Raw genomic sequence first — 12,439 nt, 5'->3', positions numbered from 1 at the left:
GAGACTTAGGTCACAGTTCAGACACCAGAGCCCAGACAGCTCATGTAAATTAACACTCCATTATTGCAAGTCTCAACCCAAGAGGAAAGTGTCACTCAGGGTAGAACATGAGAACAAAAAGCCCAAGTTCCAAGCCCAGGAAGATTCCCCAAGTACCAGCGAGGCCTTTTTCAACAGCTTCCACTAGGCAGAATTCTCACTCATCAAATTACTCCAGAGATCAATAGGTCAAGTATGGGTATCTACCCAAGTGTGTAAGGTCAAGGGGTTAGCCATGGTCTGGCAGACCAGACCAAAACATCTCACACCCCTGTCGGCAAAAGGCCCCTGGTCCTGAGACCGAGTTTTTGAAGAAAGTGAGTGCCATCAGGTCTGCCCTCAGTCTAACCAACACTGAGTTCCTGGTCAGCATCCTGGAGTCCTGGCAAGAAGAGCCAGGCACCTCCAGGAGCATCTGGAGGAGGAGACAGGGGCTGAAGAGGCTACCACACCTACTGGTGCTGCTGCACTTGTGGGAGATCTGGCTGCAGAGGGTGCAGGCATGGCCTCAAGGTCAAAGGAGAAAGCACCTGAAGACGTGCTAGGACTCTCAGACTGAGAGAAGCAGGATGTCTGGACTGCAAAATATGCACCCTTCAGGGAAGAACTTCATTCAGGCTTCTTAAACCCACCTCACCTGGAAGATCCATCCTTTTAGCCTTGTGCCCCTTCCACGCCCCCTCTAGTACATGGAGAGATCCAGCCCCAGAGCACCAGGGTGGAAGAAGCCCCAGGATAGCAGTCCGAAGACATGAGGTCTACTCAAAAGCCAAGGAGAGAAGAGGACAAGACTCATCTGCAGATGAGGTCTCAGGGCCCTGAGAATGAGCACAATGTTTGTAAGGAAAGAGAAATGGGATTTCAGTGGGACATGGAAGTCTGAGAAAGAGCCTCTGCAAAGATAGCTCTAAGGGAGGTGTGATTGTGAAGGTGGGCTGATCACTGAGTTCTTTGGAGTACAAGGTACCAGACAGAAGCCAGACTCTGGGGGGAACCTGCCTGCCGGTGAGCAGTGGGCTTAAAATCCTAAACCAGTGAGAATCGAATCCCTTCCCAGCAGCTTCTGCACAGATCAGTGATGTTTGCTTGGTCTTTCTCTTTTCTGTGGTCTAACCTGATCTGTCCTGAGATCAGAGAATTGGAATAGAAAAGCCTGACTGAGATAAAACGAGCAAAGAGAAGACAAGGCCTCCTAAATGTGGTGAAGACAGGACACAGATAACCAAAGGTGAGGATGGGAAGAAACAGATTGAGTTCCAAGTCCCATCCACAGTATCCCAGGGCCTGGGAATCCCTGGAAGTGCCAGAGGTGTGTACTCCCTGGGAGATGCGACCCCAAGTGTCAGAGGAAGCCCTATGGAGCAAGGAAGGGAGGGCAGGGCCTCTAGGATGGGCACTTCCATACAGGCTGCCCATGTGAATTTCTCAGAGTGACCATGACAGATCCTGAGAGGGACAGTTTGAGGCAAAGGAAAGTAAGTTTTCTGAAGAGGGGTGAATTCCACCTTCTCCTGATAATGAAACAGAAATCCCGTCCTGCTCAGAGGTACTGAGTAGGAGGGATTGTGAATTCCCATCCTGCACAGCGATTGGCTGGGAAGTTCGACTGTCTAAAGACAATGTGGCCAAAGTCTTTTTTATCTTTCAAAGATATATCTTTAACTTCCTGCAAATTCAATTCTGGAAAAAAGCCTAGAATATACAAGCATGGGTTTTTCAGGAGAGCAACAAGGGGAGAAGGTGATAGTGGCATATCAGAGAAGGAGAACAATAGTCTAATGGTCCCCGTGTTACTTAATGAATCACACATGGTGTCCAGCATTCTTCCTTATCTGTAGACATGTAAATGCAGTAGATGTTTTAGCAATAACTGAATTAATCCTCACAGAATTCTTTTTGGCCATTTCAAGGTATAGAGACCAGAAGAAGTCATTAGTTACAAGAGCAAGCAATAATTCGCTGATCTGAATTTTGTTCAATTTCTGTGTTTGCCCTTCATACATAGATAAAAGTCTCTGAATCTGGCATTGAAGACAGTGTTTTCTCTATTGTTATGGATTGAATAGTGTCCCCCAAAATGTGTGTCAACCTGGCCAGACCCTGATTCCCAGTATTGTGTGGTTGTCCTGCATTTTGTGATCTGATGTGATTACTTATGTGTTGTAAATTCTAACCTCTGTGATGTTAATGAGGTGGGATTAGAGGCAGTTAGGTTAATGAGGGAGGACACAATCTACAGGATTAGGGTGAGTCTTGAGTCAGTCTCTTGAGATACAAAGAGAAAAGTGAGCAGAAATGAGAGGGACCTCATACCACCAAGGAAGAAGTGCCTGGAGTGGAGCACTTCCTTTTGACCCAGTGTCCATGAGCTGAGAATTTCCTAGGCCAGGGGAAGATAGATGACAAGGACTTTCCCCCAGAGCCACAAAGAGAGAAAGCTTTCTCCTAGAGCTGGTGCCCTGACTTCAAACTTGTTGCTTCTTAAACTGTGAGAGAATAAGTTTCTGTTTGTTAAAGCCATCCACTTGTGGTATCTCTGCTATAGCCACACTAGATAACTAAAAAACACATAAATAAAATAGTCAAAACAGAAAAAAAGTTTCAAATATACACACATACACGTATGATGTTATTAACTTTAAGAGGTTTTACATTCTTATAACACATTTAACAAGAGATTTGTATACAGAAGTTATAATAAGAGCCAGCCCCACATAAGTATATTGTACCTGCTCCCCCAAAGTGTCCAGTGTCCAAAGATACATATGTACCCTTTTACACACTGCTTTTTGCCGGGACACACGTAAGGACATCCATTTGTTTGTTTTTATGGAAATTAGGTCACACTCTACCCATGTTTTTCTCTGAATCACTCTTCACTTGACAATTTCTCATGGTTCCTCTAAATCAGCAGACATGGAAGAAGCACTCTTTTTGGTTCGTCTCATTTTTAACTCCCACCACTCTTCTGTCAGTTTGTTGTACTGTGGTGGCTTGCATGTTGCTGTGATGTTGGAAGCTTTGCCACTGGTATTTCAAATACCACCAGGTTCACCCATGGTAGACAGCTTTGAGTGGAGCTCTGGATTTAGACAGACTAGGAAAAAGGACCTGGTGATCTATTTCTAAAAAAAAAAAAACTGGCCAGTGAAATCTTACGAATAGTACTGGAACACTGCCTGATTGAATGACAGAGGATAACCCCTTAGGTTGGAAGGCACTCAAAATACGAGTGGGGAAGAGCTACCTCCTCAAAGTAGATCCCACTTTAATGACATTTGCTGATGGGGCACAACTCATAATGAGAAGAAACTGACACAAATATCCATTAATAACCAGAACGTGGAATGAAGGAATTATGAATCTAGGGAAATTGGAAGTCATCAAAAATGAAATGGAATGCATAAAGGTCAATAATCCTAGGCATTAGTGAGCTGAAATAGCTTGGTTTTGGACATTTTAAACTAGACAATGGTATGTTCTACTATGCCAGGATTGAGATACTGAAGAGAACGTCATCATATTCATCGATAAAAAGAACATTTCAAGATCTGTTCTGAAGTACAACACTACGAGCAATAGGATAATATCCACAGGCCTACCAGGAAGACCAGTTAATAAGACTATTATTCAAATTTACACACGAATCATGAATGTGAAAGATGAAGAAGTTGAAGGTTTTTACCAAGTTCTGCAGTTTGAAACTGATCAAACATGATGCATTGATGAATCAAGATGTACTGATAATTACGTGATTGGAATGCGAAGTTGAAAACAAAGCAGACAAATCAGCAGTTGGAAAATAAGGTATTGATGATAGAAATGACAATGAAGCTTACATGATAGAATTTGGCAAGACCAATGACTTATTCATTGCACATACCTTTCATCAGGAACATAAACGGTGACTATACTCATGAACCATTCCAGGCAGAATAGACAGGAATCAAATTTGTGGAAGGTGATGATGGAGAAGGTCAATATCATGAGTCAGAAGCAGGCCAGGGGCTGACTGCAGAACAGATGATCAGTTGCTCATATTCACGTTCAAGTTGAAGCTGAAGAAAATTAAAACAAGTCCATGAGTCAAAGTATGTCCTTGAGTATATCAAACCTGAATTTAGAGACCATCTCAAGAATAGATTTGATGCACTGCACACTAAGGATCGAGGACCAGATTAGTTGTGGGATGATAGCAAGGACATCATATATGAAAAAAACAGTCATTAGAAAGACAGGAAAGAAAGCAAAGACCAAAGAGGATGTCACAAGAGACTCTGAATCTTGCTCTTGAATGTACAGTAGCTAAAGAGAATGGAAGGAAAAATAAAGTAAAAGAGCTCAATAGAATACCTGAAAGGGAAGCTGGAGAAGACAAAGTATGATAATATAATGTGAACAGATCTGGAGTTAGAAAACCAAAAGGGAAGAAAACACCTGGCATTTCTCAAGCTGAAAGAACTGAAGGAAATATTCAAGCCTCTAGGTGCAATACTGAAGGATTCTATGGGCAAAATATCGAACAACACAGGAAACATCAAAAGTAGATGGAAGGAATACACAGACTCAATACACCAAAAACAATTGGTCGACGTTCAACCATTTCAGGAGGTAGCATAGGATCAAGAGCTGATGGTACTGAAGGAAGAACTCCAAGCTGCACTGAAGGCATTGGCAAAAAAAATGGCTCCAGGAATTGATAGAGTACCAAATGAGATGTTTCAACACATGGATGCAGTGCTGGAGGCGCTCACTTGTCTATTCCAATATATTTGGAAGACAGCTACCTGACCAAATGACTGAAAGAGATCTATATGTGTGCCCATTCCAAAGAGAGGTGGTCCAACGCAATGAGGAAATTATCGCGCAACATCATTAACATCACACGCAAGAAAAATTTTGCTGAATATAATTTAAAAACAATTGCAGCAGTACACAGACAGGGAACTACCAAAAATTCAAGCTGGATTCAGAGGAAGACATGGAATGTGGGATATCATTTCTGATGTCTGATGGATCTTGGCTGAAAGTAGAGAATATCAGTAAGATGTTTACCTATTTTTGTTTACTATACAAGCACACTCAACTGTGTGGCTCATGACAAATTATGGATAGCTTACCAAAGAATGGGAATTCCAGAACACTTAACTGTAGTCATGCGGAATATCTACGTAGACCAAGAGGCAGTCATTTGAGTAGGGCAAGGGGATACTGTCTGGTTTAAAATGAGAAAGTTATGTGTCATGGTGGTATCCTTTCACCATACTTACTCAATCTGTATGCTGAGCAAATAATCTGAGAAGCTGGTCTGTAAGAAGAAGAACATGGCATTAGTTTTGGAGAAAGATTCACTAACAACCTATGATATGCAGCTGATACGACCTTGCTTGCTGAAAGTAAAGAGGACTTGAAGCAGTTACTGATGAAGAGCAACCACTACAGCCTTCAGTATGGATTACACCTCAACATAAAGAAAACAAAAATCCTCACAACTGGACCAGTAAGCAACACCATGATAAATAGAGAAAATACTGAAGTCATCGAGCAATTCTTTTTACTTGAATCCATAATCAATGCCCACAGATGCAGCAGTCAAGAATTCAAACAATGTATTGCATTGGGCAAATCTATTGCAAAAGACCTCCTTAAAGTGTTGTGAAGGAAAGATGTCACTTTGAGGACTAAGGTGTGCCTGAGCAAAGCCATGATATTTTCTATCACCTCACATGCTTGAGCAAGTTAGACAATGAATACGGAAAACCGAAGAACTGATTCATTTAAAATATGGTGTTGGCAAAGAATACTGAATATACCATGGACTGCCAGAAGAATAAACAAAACCATCTTGGAAGAAGTACACCAAGAATGTACCTTAGAAGCAAGGATGGCGAGACTTCGTCTCACGTGCCTTGGACATATTTTCAGGAGAGACCTGTCCCAGGAGAGGCTCATCATGCTTGGAAAAGCTGAGGGTCAGAAAAAAAGAGGAAGGCGCTCAACAACATGAACTGACACACTGGCTGCAAGAATGGGCTCAAACATAGCAATGATTGTGAGGATGGTTCAGGATCAGGCAGTGTTTCATTCTGTTTTACACAGGATCGATGGCATCTAACAGCAACAACAACTAACATATGCACGTATGCATATATATGTGTGTGTGTGTGTCTGTGTGTATACCCATTGCCATCGAGTCGGTTCCAACTCATAGTGACCCTACAGGACAGAGTAGAACTGCCCCACAGAGTTCCCAAGGAGTGCCTGGTGGATTCGAACTGCTAACCTTTTGTTAGCAGCTATACCTATTAACCATTATGCAACTAGGGTTTCCATATATATATATATACACAAACACACACACATATACACACACTCATATATATGTGTATATATATACATGTTCTCTTCACTAGTTTTGCACCTCTACAGATCCCAGGCTAAGACATTTGGTACCTACACTGGTTCTAGAGGAACCAAATCTTAAGGATGAGTTTTCTGAATTGATTCTCAAGTCTGGCTAGTCTTAAAGGCACTGATGACTGTCTCCAGAAGTAAACAGGCTATTGCTAATCCATGGTGTGAGGTGACAATAGAAATACACAAAATACTACTACCACTGGATCAAATACTTGTGAGAGACAAGGCTCTGCCTGATTATATATTTGATACTTTTCTATAATTTTGTGAGAATAAGAATAATAAGGAAGCTGCTTGGTTGGTCCTGCTTTTGCTAGCCACACTGGTGAATGAAAGAAATGGACTCAAAGCTCAAGCACCACATACAAGATCTGAAAGCTGCCACTTGTGCCCAGAAAGAAAACCATATTTCTTATAGTAACAAGGCTAATGCTGCCAAAAATAAACTCAGATTCTTATCTTAAGAGTGACTGAATTAAAGCGCCAGTTGAATATCCAGCCTCAAATGGTGTCCGAAGTTAAAGTGAGGGCACTGATTGGGAAGAAATGGGATCCTGAAACTTGGGATGAGGACATATGGGCAGACAGTCAGGAAGCGGGGGACAATGAACCTCCAATTTCCGTTGAATCGCTCTTCCTAACAGAACCAGACCACTTACTCCCATCTGAAGAGATTCTCTAACTTTGCCTGCTAAGGCACCCTTCCCAGTAAAACAATTATCCCTTCCACCTCCATCTGATGAGATTACCCCAGCTGTGCCTGAAGTGTCTTGTTTGAGTTATCTCCTGGGGTGGGATCTGGGGCATTGCCTGGGGCATCACCGTAGGCAGATGCCTTATAAGACAGGGCTGAACATCCCACTGCCACTGCCCATTTTTGCTTCTAGACCTATACCTAGACTTCAGTCCCAACAAGCCCCAAAAGGTGAACTATGAAGTGTGACCCAGGAGACGGTATGCTAAACTCCAAAAGAACTGCTTGATTTTTCTAATACATACATACAGAAACCTGGTGAATATGTGTGGGAATGGCTATTCTGGGTGTGGGATAATGGTGCAAGCAACATAAAGGTGGAGTACTCTGAGTTTATTGATATAGGCCCAAGAAGCACAGATTCTTCACTCAGTGTTTCAGCTTGAGAGGTTAGAAAAGGATCTCATAGTTTATTTGGCTGGTTTACTGAAGCACGTATTAAGTGGTGGTCTACAATAAATCAAGTGGAAATGGCAGATCTGCCACTGTGTAATGTAGGAGAAGGTATCCAAAGGCTGAGGGAAATTGGCATGTTTGAATGGATTTATTAGGCTGGACCCACAGACCCACACACGGAGTGCCCAGAGGGCTCTCTTTTTACCATAGCGGTGAGGTCCAAATTTGTGAAGCAAGCCCCAGCATTACTGAAGACTTCTGTGGTTGTTATTTTATGTAAGTAAGAGTCCACAGTGAGAACTGCCCTAACTGAATTAAGACACCTAACTACAATGCAGCTGACTGGTCCCCATGGTGGTAGCAGCCAAGTGGTGGCACTCAATCAACAAAGACAAGGTGGGTGTGGTTACCATAACAGACAGTAGAGTCAAAGCAGTAATCAGAATAGTCTGCTCGCATGGATTTATAGCATTGGCTACTTAGTCATAGTGTCCCTGGGAGTGAAAGAGTTGGGAAATGTACATCTCCTGGTACCTAGTGTCTTAGATATCTAGTGCTCCTGTAACAGAAATACCACAAATGGATGACTTTAACAAAGAAAATTATTCCCTCACAGTCTAGTAGGCTATAAGTCCAAATTCAGGGTGCCAACTCCAGGGGAAGGCTTTTTCTCTCTGTCACTCCTAGGGGAAGGTCTTTGTCACCAATCTTCCCCTGGACAAGAAGGTTCTCAGCACAGGGATCCTAGGTCCATAGGATGCACTGCTCCTGACACTTCTTTCTTGGTGGTACTGAGGTCCCCCTGTCTCTCTGCTCTTTTCTCTTTTATATCTCAAAAGAGATTGACTTAAAACACAACTTAATGTTGTAGATTGAGCCCTGCCTCCTTAACATAACTGCTTCAAATCTTCGCTCATTAACATCATAGAGGTAGGATTTACAATACATTGGAAAATCACATCAGCCGACAAAATGGTGGATAATCGCACAATACTGGGAAGCATGGCCTAGTCAAGGTGATATATACATTTTGGGAAGACAGAATTTAATCCGTAACACCTAGTATGCAGCTATCAACCTGTTAATGCCTTTTTCTCCATACCTGTTTCAAAGTATCACCAGAAACAGTGTGCCTTCTCTCTGACCAGAGTATATAAGGACCAAATAATATAGAGGAATCTCTGTTACGTTTTCTCCATCTTACCGTTATTTGGCCTCATAGGCAGACCCAGTCACTTAATTGCACGGCAGAAGGAAGAGATTAAAGCCCCAACATTCTTGCCAGTGGACCAGGAAGGTAGCTGCTCAGACATCAGAGAGCCTCAGAGAGACAGAGACCAGGTGGCTCAAGAGAGGATACCAAAAAGTTGTTTTTCATACCCTCCCCCACTCCCACAGTTGCATATGCTTTGCTCTGACCCTAAGAAGTAGATCAATCCTTTGAGAACTGCATTATGGGTTAGAACACCAACAAGGTCCCAGACTGAGTGACACTCCCATAGATTACATCCAAATATCACTGCAAAGTCTTCAAAATCTGAACTGACATCTGAGCCACAGCATACAGAAGTTGGGAAAGAACCTGCAGCCTGAACATAACTGGGTCAAGTGATTCCTAAAACAAACAACATCGACATTTTCTGTAAGATTGAAGTAAGACACAGTCTTGGAATCATAGACAAAAACTTTAAAAAGCTACTTTAACCACGCTCAAAGAAGTAACAGGCACAACTTAGAAAAATAGAAAAATACATAGAAACCATTCACAAATGAAAATTTTAGACAGGAAAAATAGAAAAATAGAGATAAAAAATTCACTTGATCAGCTCTACAGCGGAATGCTGTTGACAGACAAAAGGATCAATGAGATGAAAATAGTTCAATTGAAAATATCCAATCTGAAAACAGAGAATATTGAAAAAAAAATGAACAGAGCCTCAAAAAAATCCAAAAATATCTAACGTTTATTTATTGGAATTCCATAAGGTGTAGAGAAAATATGTGGTGTAGAAAAAAGTATTTGAAGAAATACTGGCTCAACACTCCCAATTTGTTGAAAGACATAAACTTACAGATTCAAGAAGCTATGCAAACTCCAACAAGTTAAACTCACATAATTTTACACCCAAATGCCTCACTGCCAACTGTGGAATAACAAGGACCAACTCATTTCATACAGGAAAAACAATTGGAATGACTCTGTATTCATCATCAGAAGCCATGGAGGCCAAAAGGCTGTGAAAACATTTTTTCAACACTGAAAGAAAAGAAACATTAACCCAGCTTTCTATATCCTGTTATTTCTTTCATGAGTAAAGGAAAAATACTGACATTCTCAGGTGAAGGAAAGTTAAGAGAATTCATTGCCACCAGACTTGTTGTAAATGAAACGCTAAAGAAGTTCTTCAGGTGGTAGACTTGGAATTTCAGGAATTACGGAAAGGAACAAAGTCGAAAGTACCTTCTTAAGTTCACCCTTCAGCCAAAGATTAGACAGGTCTGTAAAACAAACAATAACACACATGAGGTAAGTGTTTCTTAGTTCAATCATGTGTATGAGACCAAAAGTGCAAAACCTGCCCAAAAGCACAGAAAAGAGGGCAGGATGGAACAGGAATCATGGCGGATGGAAATGGGGAACTGGAGCATAGGAGAGTGTTGACACATCATGAGGATTGCAACCAATGTCACAAAACAATTGTGTATAAATGGTTGAACGAGAAACTAACTTGCTCTGTAAAGTTTCAAGTAAAGCACAACAACAAAAAAAAAGGGGTAGGTATCTGGGTAAACACATTATGCCATCCCTGCAATCACTGCACAACACGGCGCAGGAGTCTCCTCTTTGGAAAGATTTTCTAGCCTGTTCGGAACACTTTGGAATACACTCTTGGTGGCAAATTAGTATTAGAGAATGGGGTTAATTTTGAAAATACCTGAGATGTCTGTACTCAATATGGTGAATAAACTGGATAGTAATGTTTTCAAAGCTAAATGAGGTGTTCTAACAACAAAAAAAATAGGCCTGAATTCCTATGTGGGCCATGTGCCTGCTCCAAAGGCCTTCTGCAGAGAGGCATTTCAGGCACTTCCAGAGCAGCAGGAGCACTGGGGAATGCATGTATCAACCTCCTCCAGGGCCTTCTCTGAGGGGGAAGTACCTGATTTAGTACTAAGCTTAAAAAAAAGCTTAGTGGTTCATAAATAGTCATTCTGCATAAGGTCTTCAGGTTCAAGTCTGTAATCCAGCTGGGATTCTGTGTGTGCTGCATCTCTGCATCAAAAGAACAAACTTCTACAAGCAGAATGCCAGGAGAGAGGCGGTTGGGCAGCTGGGGGCGGGGGGTGCTGTGCAGACAGGGGTGCCTGAGGGAGGCACAATATAGTCATTCTGCACGGGGTCTAGTCATTCTGCATAAGAATTAGAATGCTTCCATCAGTGCACAATAGTTTACATGCAGGACATAAACAAAGTGACTCAAGGACAAAGTCGAGCAGTAAACCAATCCACTCCCTGTCAGTCCTTACCTGAGAGGGTCCTCGTGAGGATTTCCGGGGATGGAGAAGGACACAGTAAACGTTGAATTATTTTACCTCTTCCTTCCTCAAGAAATAGGTCTCAAGCCCCAAACTCCTCTTCTGGTCTATATTTAAGCTGTATAATAAAACTGGGAACCAGGCAATCAGCCCTGAGCAGACAGACCCAGAAGTATTTCCAGTGCCCCACACCTTTGAGTTCCAGTGAGATCCTGTTCCTAGTCACTAGATTAGCAGAGGAGCTGAAAGACTGAAATTCCTTGCTTTCAGGCAACTTGGGCTTGAACCAGGCACTTATTGCTAAAGTCGTATTTCTTTGTGTTAATTTATGATCCTAAACAAATCTGGAGTTTGGAGCTCATTTTGATAACTCCTCATTAGTCTGCACAGACTAGAGTCTGCTCACAGTCAGTGATGACAACGGAGGAAACAAAGTCCCTAGCCCAGAGGAAGGACTGCTCCCCAAATTTGGGGCAGTGCCCCTGGGGAGTATTGGCGAGGTGCACTGTGGCCTCTGTGGCTTTGCCTTGTGCTCCTGGAATTGCACCCTGGGGGCCTCCATATGCGGACCCAGAGTCCATGGGTGACCACAACTCCCGCCCTTCTGGGTCATCGCCCGGACGCACGTTACGATACGCTTCCTGCCCTCCTTTCCAGCATAAGCGCTGCGATCACGCGTGGTAGAACCATTTCCCAGGTCCAGACTCTAGGCTTTACCATCCATGGCCTTAGGCTTCCCCTAGTCCTGGGGGAACCCGCAAGCCTGGCGGGTGCGAGGTTAGCACCCGGCTGGGCGGGCTTGGGCCTGTCTCAGAAGGCTCATGGCGCAGGCGGGTTCCCCCTCCTTGGAGCCCGCGGGCTTGCGGCGGGCAGCCCGACATCTCCTGCCTCCCTCGGGCACCTCTCTGAGCAGCAGCTCCCCTCCCCTCCGCCCCGCCAACCACCCAACAGTCGCACTGCCTGCTTTCTGCTTCTAGAAGCCTGTTCTTCTGATGCACAGATGCAGCACACACAGAATCCCAGCTGGATTACAGACTTGAACCTGAAACGCACAACTTTAAAACTACTAGATTGGGGGGTGGGGGGGTTGGCAGTGAAAAAAGGAAAAAAATTTAAGAAAAGAACAATTACAAAAAAAGTATTAGAAGACTGTATCCTCACATTTTGGACTCAAGAAGGCAGCGGATACACAACTGTTTAGAGAGCATACTGTTGTATCTTTCTTTGCAAATAAGTCTTAGATGAGGGAATTGGTACCAGGAATAGTTGCAGAGCCTGACTTTGGGGAAATCTGGA

The 12,439-nt window shown here is 43.0% G+C and overlaps 1 long non-coding RNA gene across 2 annotated transcripts in view; it reads right to left on the bottom strand.

The window, feature by feature from the left end:
• Nucleotides 1-11,905, bottom strand: part of LOC135229952 (uncharacterized) — a 324,439-nt gene extending 312,534 nt beyond the window's left edge. For both annotated transcript variants that reach the window (XR_010320629.1, XR_010320627.1), the window contains exon 1: nt 3,923-11,905. This is a non-coding gene — a long non-coding RNA (uncharacterized LOC135229952). The remainder of the gene's footprint in view (nt 1-3,922) is intronic.
• Between the last annotated feature and the right edge of the window lie 534 nt (nt 11,906-12,439).

The sequence above is a fragment of the Loxodonta africana genome, unplaced genomic scaffold (genome assembly GCF_030014295.1).
Source record: "Loxodonta africana isolate mLoxAfr1 unplaced genomic scaffold, mLoxAfr1.hap2 scaffold_67, whole genome shotgun sequence".
Taxonomy (NCBI): domain Eukaryota; kingdom Metazoa; phylum Chordata; class Mammalia; order Proboscidea; family Elephantidae; genus Loxodonta; species Loxodonta africana.
The sequence above is the reverse complement of the archived record's forward strand: the minus strand, read 5'-3'. Positions and strand labels throughout refer to the sequence as shown.